Here is an 11,994-nt window from a genome sequence, read left to right on the forward strand (position 1 = left end):
CTTTTTATTTCGGGCACTGTGCGACTTTGTGAACTTGAGCTTTCCAGTTTTTCCGACACTTTATTTCACTTGATCAACTTCCTTTTGCTGTTTATACCACTGTTTAAACCAACAAATGGTAAGTTTTTCTTTGCCTCCACTTGGTTTTTTGCTGAAATTCTTCTATTTTCCTCCATGCTTTTGCCATTGTCTTTTCATAGAACGCTGAGCTTAAGGGCTATTTATGTTGATTTGAATGTTCAAAGAGGCATAATTCTGAGAGGAGACGGGGTGGGACAGCAGGCGCATGCACTTGTGTTACTTTTCACGCTGAACAGGATTTATGGAGTGGAAGAACGTGGAAGTTGGTTTTCACACAGATTTATGCATTTTGATTTTTTAGTGCGTAAGCACATTTCTGCTCTTGTCCACATGCCATGTTCATAGTGTGAATTCTACGCACACCGTTATGCATGAGGCCCCAGATCTGTACCTGTATAGGTATTTTCTGCAAAAATGAAAATCATAAAACGAAAATGCCATCTCTCTTTTTGCAATTCCATTTCCAAAGTCTGCACGCAAAATGCTTCCCCTTGAAAACGTACGATAACCCCAAGTGGGTCATTGAAGCCGAGGAGATGGCTTACCCAGCAGTTCAGCCCATCTTCTGTGCCTGCTCCTAGCCTCGAACCTCTTCAGCTTTTTTTTAGCTCTGGCAGGGCACTACGTCAAGCCTCTGATTCCCACTGCCAGGCTCACTTCACAGAGCCTTCCAATTCCCCTGCCGCCACCTCATTTGGTGAGTTGCTCCTACCCAGAAGTGCATCACCCTCCAGCTCCCAGATCGCTCAGCTGGAGTGAGCTCCCATCAGCCTCGAGCATCGACCACACGCTTCCCAAGGGACTTCCACCTGGCTGCCTGCCTTCTCTCTCCCTCGTTCACACGCACCTGTTTCCTCCACCTCTTTGCCTTTCTCTCTCCTTTCTTCTCTTAAACCTCCTTTCTTTTTTATGAAGTACCTCTGCTATTCTATAATTTTAACTATTGCATCACTATATGGCGGCGGCACAGTGGCGCAATGGTAGCGCTGCTGCCTCGCAGTAAGGAGACTTGGGTTCGTTTCACTGGTCCTCCCTGCATGGACTTTGTATGTTCTCCCCGTGTCTGCGTTGGTTTCCTCCGGGTGTTCCTGGTTTCCTTCTACAGTCCAAAGACATGCAGGTTAGGTGGACTGGCGATCCTAAATTGTCCCTAGTGTGTGCATGGTGTGTGGGTAAGTGTGCCCAGCGGTGGGCTGGCACCCCACCTGGGATTTGTTCCTGCCTTGCACCCTGTGCTGGCTGGGATTGGCTCCAGCAGACCCCTGTAACCCTGTGTTAGGATATAACACGTTGGAAAATGACTGACTGACTGACTGACTGACAATAGCATTAGTGAGAATGACGGAGGATTTAAAATTTGCTGCAGTTTTTATCTTCAACTAATACTGTGCTTTTTACTTTCCTCTAAGTTTGGCCTCAACTTAAAGATCACAGCAAAGGGAAAAAAAAGAGAGAGGATTGCATGGCTGGCTGAATGTCTCTCATCTAAAAGCTTTTTTATGTTCTTATGGATGACTTCCTTTTATAATTTGTTTTGCTTGCTACCCAGAAATTGTGAAGTAACAAAGCACATTCATATTTTACATTTTTATATTCGTAGCCTGATCCATGTATCCATATGGAAGATAAACTATACCTTTTAATTAAATAACCGCATATGAATAAACTCAAATAATCAGAAATATTTGTAATAATAAATTAGTATTTAAGCATAATTATGCCCTTAGGTGAACTAGTGCAATGTCCAAGGTTGGTTTTTTCCTTTCATCCAGTGGTGCTTGAGATGCACAGCGGCCCCCTAAAGTTCCACACTGGATTAAGTAGATCTGAGAGTGGATTAAATTTGCTTTCCAGAAGTGATCCAACTTAAGTTTTACTTTTAAACTTCCCACTGTGATCTTATACAGGTGTTCCTGGTGGTCTGTGTTACTGTCTCACACAACTGGACAGCCCAGTCAATCTCTGAGTGAAGTTTGTCCATACGTTCTTTCTCTTTTGTGTACTCCTGTTTTCTCCCGTATCTATAAAGATTAGAGTGTCGACCTCGTCAAGAGGGTATACTTACCTTGGCAGTGACATTCATGTCTCTGGTGATTTTTCCTATGAAGTCAGTAGACGGATTGGGAGAGCATGGGGGTCATGAGGTCGCTGGAAAAGGGTTGGGTGGTGCTCCCGATATCTGTGCAAAAGGATGAAGGTCCAAGTCTTTAGAGTCCTGGTGCTTCCTGTCTTACTATATGGTTCCAAGACATGGATGCTATGCAGTGACCTGAGACAAAGACTGGACTCCTTTGGTACTGTGGCTCTCCGGAAAATCCATTGGTACTGTTGGTTTGACTTTGTGTTGCTCCCGAATGAGGCACATGACCTGCATTGTGAGGAAGCATAAGTTATGGCACTTACGGCCATGTGGCGCGATTCCCCAAGGGTGGTCCGGCTTGTAGGACCCGAGTGGCTGGACCAGGCCAAGGGGACACCCACGTAACACCTGGCTGCGGCAGATAGAGGGTCAATTCCGGAGGGTGGGACTGGATGGCGTGTCTACCTGGGGGGTTGCCAACCGGGATCCCGAGCTGTTTTGTTGTGTGTTGGGTGTGGCAACACACCATACCAGTGCATGCTCCCCAACTTGACCTGACTTGACTTACTCCATGTAGTTTACCATGACGGTTGAGTAAGTGTTTTAATCTCATTTTTTCCATGCAGAATGAAGATTGTGGTGGGGTGATTGCACGCTAACAGGCCACCCAAAGTACTCCAGGGTGCAGGGTAAAAGAAGCCCTCTGCCACTGCTCCAAGAGCCATAGTTGGGAGTTGGAAGACAAAGCTTGCTGGATGAGGAGTGGAGGCGGACAGAGGAAAGGGAAGAGACAGAGAAAAGAAGGCAAAGACAAAGTGCTGTGTGCTTTATCATTGTGTTTGTTCTATTGTGCTTATTCTTATTGCTGGAATCCAAACTAGGAAAAAGAAAATCCGAGCACATCTCTCCAGTTCTGATGTCACTACATTGGTTACTCCTGGCATTTAGAATTGGCTTTAAAATACTGCTTATGGTGTGCAAAGCCTTAAATAATCTGCTCCATCTTACATTTCAGAATGTCTGACACCTTACACTTCAAATCGTAACCTTAGATCTTCAAATGAGGGTCTGCTTAGAATTCCGAGAGCTAAATTTAAAAGAAGTGGTGAGGTGGCCTTCTGCTGTTATGCACCTCAAATCTGGAATAGCCTGCTAATAGGAATTCGCCAGGCTGATACAGTGGAGCTCTTTAAAAAACCTCTAAAAACACATTATTTTAACATGACTTTCTCATAGCTTCATTTAAGTTTAATCTTGATGCTCTGTATATTCAATTAATTATCATTATTATTCCTGGTGGCTCCAAAATCCATACTAACCCCTACTTTCTCTTCTGTTCTTTTCCCAGTTTTCTGTGGTGACGATCTGCACCACCACCACCTAATCATAGCACCATGATGTCCTTACATTGATGGATTAAAGGCCGGAAGTCCACATGACCGCCATCATCAAGTTCTTCCATGTGAACCCTGAATACAATGAGAATTGATTGAGGTCATTAATGTTAGGTAGAATACCTAGAGGGGACTGGGTGGTCTCGTGGCCTTGGAGCCCCTGCAGATTTAATTTTTTTCTCCAGCCATCTGGAGTTCTTTTTTTTTTGTTTTTTTCTGTCCTCCCTGGCCATCGGACCTTACTTTTATTCTATGTTAATTAGTATTGGCTAATTTTATTTTCTTACATATTTTGTCTTTTTTCTTTCTTCATCCTGTAAAGCACTTTATGTTACATCATTTGTACGAAAATGTGCTATAGAAATAAATGTTGTTGTTGTTGTTATTACTAATTGAAGTATGCATTGCAGGTGAGAAACCATTGGGAAGAATTTCCCACACCTGAATAAAAACCTGTGTGCGGCGCTGAACTTGTGTCCACGTCTGTTTATGTCGCGTTTGGGGAGCGCCCCCTGCAGGTCACAAGATAAAGTTTAATACGGGTCTGTGGTAACCAAAATTGGATAACAGCAAACAACATCAAATAGTCTAACATTACTCTTGTCATTGTAGCAGGGCAAATGAAGTAGGCAGTGCAAAAGCGAAATGCTTGGGGCTCCAACTGGGCAAAACCCTATTTAATAAAAAACAACAACAAAAAATGTATTGCTTTGCTTAGGACTATTCCCTTGAATCTGTTCTCTTTCAGGGATGCACTTTTTCACTCTGTATTTTGTGTTCTCTACGGTCGTCAAGTCCAAAATGCCACCCTCTGGGAGTGTCTCTCTTTTATACTTTACCTAAAAGAGCAGGAAAGGGGCTTCCTTCGCTTCAAGGGGCAGTTTCATGAGACTGTGAGGAAAAAAAAGAGTGATGGCTATCATTCTAGTATGGTACCAAATACCTGAGGTGAGCCAGGAAGGTGACTGTCTGGCACACATGCATGACACCTATAATCTGCATGGAAAGACATCCAGTTGTATACTCTGTGACGGATGGCCAAGACCACATCGGCTGGGTGGAAGGACCGAGGGAGAGACTATATTGGAGTCATTATCTCCCCCAAGACACTAGAGGTCAGCCTTCCTTGGTTTCAACAGCACCATGGATCCCCTCAGGGCATGTCAGGAGTTGTAGTTTGGAGCAGCCCTATTGGGCTCCATGGGTGCTGCCAGGGGGTGCTGCCGGTGCAGCTGAGTCCTTGAAGGAACCACTTCCACCACACTATAAAAGGAGCCGCTTCACCCTCAGCCAGCGAGCCAGAGTCGGAAGTTGGAGGACAAGGCTTGCGTGGAGGAGTGGAGGTGACAGAGGAAGAGAGAGAGAGGGAAAGAAAGAGAAAGAAAGAAGGACTGTATTGTGTTGTGTTTGGAGCTTTCTGTACTGTGCTGTGTAGTGGGACCCAAAAGAAAAAACGAATCCCCACTTAAATAAAGGGGTGCTATTTGGCAAGCCTGGTGTCTCAGCCTGTCTGTGTCGGGGTTTGGGGAGGGGTACACCCCCCTGGTGGTCCACAACTCACAATGTCCCAAAAGGCATTTATTTTTGTTCAAATATCGTTAAATATAACAAATTCTGGAAAATGTTATTGGGAATGCTTAGAATGCTTAGAAGTGCCTGAGAATTAAAGCTCCACCTCCTCACCTCTATTCATCTGAATAGCAGTTTAGTCATTGGCTGATATTGCAGGTCACGTGATATCAACAAAAAAAGTGCAATGAGAGACACATAAAGCTAGAGATTAAAAAATGAAAGAAAAGTGAGTGAAATTTTTTATCAGGAATAGAAAAGGCCTCAAAGTGGTGTACAACCGCGATGTTTCAAAAAGCAGAACGTCAATTTCCTGGTACAGTTTCACAGACTTGTCACTAAATAATAGTGTGGCACACCACTACGAGTAAAAATGTAACGAAAGGAAGTCAATCTTCAACCCAAGTTCTTGGTAGCGACTGAGTGCATTCAATTTTCAGAAACATACAGAAAAATATTTCCTACACAATAGTCAAAAGTAGGCATGGGTCCTTTACCCTGAAATATTAAAGAAATATAGAGGTATAAGGGGAAATGCACTTAAAAATTGAAGCCAGGAAGCACTTCTTTACGCGGAGAATTGTGGGACTCTGGAAGAAAGTACTGAGAAATGGAGTTGAAGGAGAAACTTTGACAACCTATAAGAAGAACCTGGATGAGATATCGGTACACCTTAGCTATTCGCTAAACAAATGGAAACGATGGGCTGAATGGCATCCTCTCATTTGTCAAATTTCTTATGTTCAGTTCTTCATAATTTTATCCGTAAACTTGGACAGTTACTGATAATAACATACCAGTTTAAATACCATCCCTTTGCTGCTGTTACCCCGTGTCACTTCTAAGTATCACCCATTAGAAACCTGTTATTGCATTCTAAAAACGGCAGCACAAAATGGCCATACCATTAACAAAATGGCGTCATACGAGAAATGCTAAATATTCCATATAGATTGATTTCTATAGAAATTATGTTGAAGCAAAAATAAAATTAAAATCTGCATCACTTCAAGAATGCATAAAATATAATATTAACCAGTAACGGCACACTGCACACACGATAACATGTAGTGAATACACTTGACTTGACCATTCCTAGTTTTCCTACTCTCTCTCTGTACTTTTAGCATTCGTTTGCTCAGAGGTTGATGCATTTGCTGCTCCCTGAGCAGCTCTTCTTTTCTCCACCATAGTGGCCCGCTTCTTCTCTTTTTTCATCGGCATCTTTTCGCGTTAAAACTACAGTATCTACAGTAATCCCTCCTCGATAGCGGGGGTTGCGTTCCAGAACCCCCCGCGATAGACGAAAATCCATAAGTAGAAACCATATGTTTGTGTAGTTATTTTTATATATTTTAAGCCCTTATAAACTCTCCCACACTGTTAACATTATTAGAGCCCTCTAGACATGAAATAACACCCTTTAGTCAAAAGTTTAAACTGTCCTCTATGACAAGACAGAGATGACAGTTCTTTCTCACAATTAAAAGAATGCAAATAGATCTTCTTCTCTTCAGGAGCAGAGAATTTCAGAGGGAGAGAGAGAGAGAGTGCTCGCAAAGAAAAGCAAACAATCAAAAAATCAATACTTGTGCTTTTAAGTTTGCCGCGGCATTTTTAGAGGAGCGTTAGTATCTTCTAAGCAAACAGCCTCTCTGATCACATCTCCTCTGTCAAGCGCAGAGAACGTCAGAGAGAGAGAGCGAGATTAAAGCAACAATCAAAAAATCAATACGTGTGCTTTTGTGCTTTTAAATATGCTGAGCACCGCAATAAAGCAGCATTTTTTTTAGAGAAGCGTCAGTATCTTTTAAGCAAACAGCACCTCTGCTCACAGCCCCTCCGTCAGGCGCAGAGAATGTCAGAGAGGGTGAGAGAGAGGCAGAGACAAGCAAACAATCAAGCTCCGCGCGGGATGCATATCTTATAGCATTGAGGAGTTTTAGTTAATATGTAATACATGCTCTGATTGGGTAGCTTCTAAGCCATCCGCCAATAGCGTCCCTTGTATGAAATCAACAGGGCAAACAAACTGAGGAAGCGTGTAGCATAAATTAAAAGACCCACTGTCTGCAGAAATCCGCGAACCAGCGAAAAATCTGTGATATATATTTAGATATGCTTACATTTAAAATCCGCGATGGAGTGAAACCGCGAAAGTCAAAGTGCGATATAGCGAGGGATTACTGTATTCATTTTATCTAGAGGAATCACAATGGTGCAGTGCTCCCTCACAGCTCAGGTCACATTTTTGACCACAATATTTAGTCTGGTATGGTTGACAGACTTTTCCCTAGCCATCAGGTGTACTTTAAAAGACCACTGCGCAATTATAATCCACTCAAAACAAAATCCCGTTTCTCCATGCATTTCGTGGAGTTTGGCAACATTCCTGAGTATTTGCGGAATTTCTCCAAACTCATTCAGGTTAGCTCATCACTATTCAAGACATTTTTTTAATGTCAAATTAGTAATAACAAACCGCTAGCTATCCTTTTATCTTGTTGTGTCGAATACGAACACGTCACGACCACCTAGGCCACGCCCTGAAGAAGCTTGGCAAAGCGGACCTAATGACGGAAATTCAACATGGTATCGATAACACTGGTCAACAAGCATTTTACTACTGGGATTCTTTCATCTGTACTTTAACAAATTTCACTTGCTGACTCCAAATCTGAAAACCGTTTTCATCCAGCACGTCCCATTTTTTAGCTATGATGTTGCAGGTCTTGGACAACTTGGGTGACTGGACAGTAAAGAAATAAGTTTGGTCTCGAGAAAAGTGAAGCCAAAATTAAGGAAGGTGTTTTTGTTGGCCTTGAAATACATGAACTGATGCTTGACGATAAATTAAAAAGGAAACTGAAGCCAACTGAATCAGCACCCTCATTCGTGCGGGTTATCCAGAATTTTCTTGACAGTCACAGAGTAGAGAATTATACTGAGCTTGTGGAGAATATGCTGAAAGTATATTATCTTACGGGAGCCAGAATGTCACTGAAGATTCATTTTTTACATTCTCATCTCGACTTTTTTCCACCAAATCTGGGCGATGTCAGAGATGAGCATGGGGAAAGATTTCAAGAAGATATAAAGGTGATGGAAAACTGATATCGGGAAAAATTTACTCCGAGCATGATGCGTGACTACTGTTGGTTCTTGCAAAAAGAGATGGATGTGCAGTACAAGCGCAAAAGCGAGTGCCTCCAACTTTTTTGGGCTCGCTGACCTCACTTTTATATTGAGGTAAATTGACATAAAACATGTCTCTGGTATCGTCTTCTGGTTTGTTTTCAGAATAAACACATCAAAACAATTTTGGTGGGACATCATCCAAACTCCAGATATCATGTTGATATATTATATTGATATTCAAAAGTGTCAAAATGTCAATGATGTGTATCTCAAAAACCTGATGTGCTAGCTTAATTCCTATTTCATATATGAAATCAGTGTAAAAAACTGAATAAAGAGATGCTCTGAAGTTCCCAGAAGCAAACAAAAAATATTTTTTTGTAGAACAATGAATGACCTCAAATATCATCCAAGACATTGCAAAAATGAGCAATTAAAGCATAAAGAAGTCTGAATGAGAAAATGACACAAATGGAGTCAGTGGACTCTAAAACCCCCAAGTCAAGTGCCATATAAAGCCAGCTCATGACTCGTGGCTCCTGTTTTAAACTGTTTGTCTTTGAGTTCCTTTCATTCGTTTCATTAATTCTTTTAATGTCAAATTAATTAATTATGCTCTTTAGGTTAAATATGTTATTTATTGTTGATTTTTGTAATTAATAAATTAATTAAAAGTTTATTTTTGAGTTCTGGAAGGGATATTTTTCTAATTTTGTAGCCCTTCTCATTTTATAGTAACATAAGATCAGATCAGAACAACTAATGGCTGGACTCCTCTCTTGTATGTCTGCTCTCATTCAGCTAATCACATTAACCCTATGGCTTATACAACAAAGAGTACCTCTTAGACATCACCAGGACCTCATCTAGAAGGAATAAGAGATGCAATGAATTGGTTCTACAGACCATTACTTCCTAGCTGCTGCTAACCTCTGGTAAGCTCTTAGCTCATTCTTGCTATAGAAACTTCATACAAATGTTAATCTTGTCAGCATGGCTATAGCTAGCATCATGTCATCTGTTCTTGCCCTCCGAGATCCTCTTCCTTCAACATGGTGAGCTACTAGTTCCTTCTTGCTATCGTCTCTGACCTTGGTATCACTGGGACTGCACGCACATGGTTTTGAGCCCTATCTTTTGGGAAGATCCTACCAAGTGTCCTGGCTAGAAGAGATGTCAAGGGCACACCGAGTACCCTTGATGCCCCAAGGATTGATGCCATAGACTTCTTTAGTTGTCCCCATCATCCACTCCCATGATTTTTCTTATCAGTGCTATGTCGAAGATACTCAGCTGTATAGAGTCATTTCCCCCTAAGGACCACATGGTCTCGCCTAGAATCTTTACATGTCTCACTGATATTGCAACCTGAATGAAGGTGCACCAACTTGAACTCAAGATCCAACCTGGCAAAGACAGATCTTCTTGTTATCCCAGCTTGTCCGTCAATTCAGCACCCCATTTCTGTTTAGCTAAGCTCACTACCGCTCACGCCTGCTGTATGCAGCGTTGGGGCAACTGATGATTGGTTAAGTTTAGGGCAGATTTCATCCTCCTTTTAACATATAAAGCCTTAAATGGCCAAGGTCCGGCTTACTTGTCTGAACTTATCATGACTTACAAACCAGAGCGCACATTAAGATCTCAAAATGTCTGTCTGCTTAGGATTCCAAGGATTAATAAAATAAAAGTGGGAGGTCGAGCATTTAGTTACAGGGCCCCTAAAGAGATGCCCCTTTGGTCTCAGCTTTCAAATCCCAGCTGAAGACTCACTACTTCAGTTTAGCACACCCTGACTAGAGCTGCTGATTAGCTGTACAGACTGCATCTCTGTTGTTAGTCATTAGCACTAAAACATAAGTAAGATGATAATTATAATTTGTTACTAACCCTCACCTGTTCTGTTTCTCTTCTTGTTACTCAAATGTAGCACTTGGTGTCACTGCCCACCTGCCAAGTTGTTTTGCCTGCCTAAGCTAAAGTCATCTCTGATGGATTATCGCAGGAATCGTCGGGTAGAGGGGTACTGTCCCAGCTGTGGAATGGCCCGTTGGGGGAGGCAGCTTGATGGCTGTGATCTCCAGGACTCTGAACAAATCCAAATCAAATTATGTGATATCATCTACTGTTAAATTCTGCTCCGTACTTGTAATATTTTTATTTTTCTACTGTATCGAGGATTCTTGTGTTCTGTTCTGTCTATTGTATTGTATTGACCCCCTTCTTTTTCGACACCCACTGCACGTCCAACCAACCTGGAAAGGGGTCTCTCTTTGAACTGACTTTCCCAAGGTTCCTTCCATTTTTTCCCTACAAGGGTTTTTTTGGGAGTTTTTCCTTGTCTTCTTAGAGAGTCAAGGCTGGGGGGCTGTCAAGAGGCAGCGCCTGTTTAAACCCATTGTGTCACTTCTTGTGTGATTTTGGGCTATACAAAAATAAATTGTATTGTATTGTATGAGCAGCTGTCTTTCACTGAACACGTTTCAATTGTCCTTCGGTCTTGCAGATTAACTCTAAACAACATCTATGAGATCGGTCCAGGCTTAGGTCTTGTCTTATGTCTGGACTACAGCAACTCTTTGCTGGATGGAGAACCAGCACGTGTTAACAGGCCACTGCAGATGATTCAAAACACAGCTGTACATCTGGTGTTTAGCCAGCCGAGGCCAGGACGTGTCACTCCTCTTTTCAGATCACTGCATTAACACCCTGTACTGGCATTTATTATGTTCAAATGCTTAATGCCTGCCTACGGCATATTCAGAGAGTCAGCATTTACATATATGAAGACAATTGTGAGATCCTCTGCTCCTTCTCACCCACTATTTGGTCTGGAATAGTTGGCAGACTTTTCCCTAGCCATCAGGGAACCACTACACAATTATAATCCACTCAAAAGAAATCCCGTTTCTCCTTCCCCATTGACTTCCATGCATTTTGTGGAGTTTGGTAACGTTCCTGAGTTTTTGCAGAATTTCTCAGAACTTAGGTTAGCTCATCACTATTCGAGAAATTCATAACAACTATCCTGTCTTTTATTAATGTTAAGTTAGTTAAGGAGTTTCTGTAATAAGGAAACAATCCATTAGCTGTGAGATCCTCTACTCCTTCTCACCCACTCAGGTCTGCTGGTTAATGCTGCCTGGTCATGCCATACCCGTGTGGCATCAAATCTCAATGCAGACTCTTTTCTGATGTAATTCGAAGCTGGTGGAATGAGCTGCCCGACTATATTAGAAATTCTGACACCATCAACGTGTTTAAGAAGCATTTCCTGTTCGGTGACTATCTGTCTAATTCAGTGTTTCCCAACCATTGTGGAGTCACACACCAGTTTTTGACATGCCAGTGTGTCCTCAAACCTCCGGAAGGGGTGAATTTAGTGCAACCAAACAGGTTGGAGAGATCTCCCTACGTGAATTTAGCGTTACATGAATCAAATGCTGTAAGAGCCATTTGCTAGTTATTTAAGTTATATAAATGTTTGCCTAAATATTAGTGCATAGTCTATGGGAGGTTCCTACAACCCACATTAAGTTGAATTGAATTGGTATATTCTGACTATTTCTAGCCTGTTTGGCTTTACATGATACTCAGTTAGTGACCAGCCTTGCCATGTGTAAGGCGTGAAGGGCATACGGTTTTAAACCGTGCCTTATGTGTAAAGTAACATGAAAGACGACGTGTTCTATTGAATGTACAGCACTGTACGTTGAAAGTGTACAGAAGAAG

The sequence above is a fragment of the Polypterus senegalus genome, chromosome 7 (genome assembly GCF_016835505.1).
Source record: "Polypterus senegalus isolate Bchr_013 chromosome 7, ASM1683550v1, whole genome shotgun sequence".
Lineage (NCBI taxonomy): Eukaryota > Metazoa > Chordata > Cladistia > Polypteriformes > Polypteridae > Polypterus > Polypterus senegalus.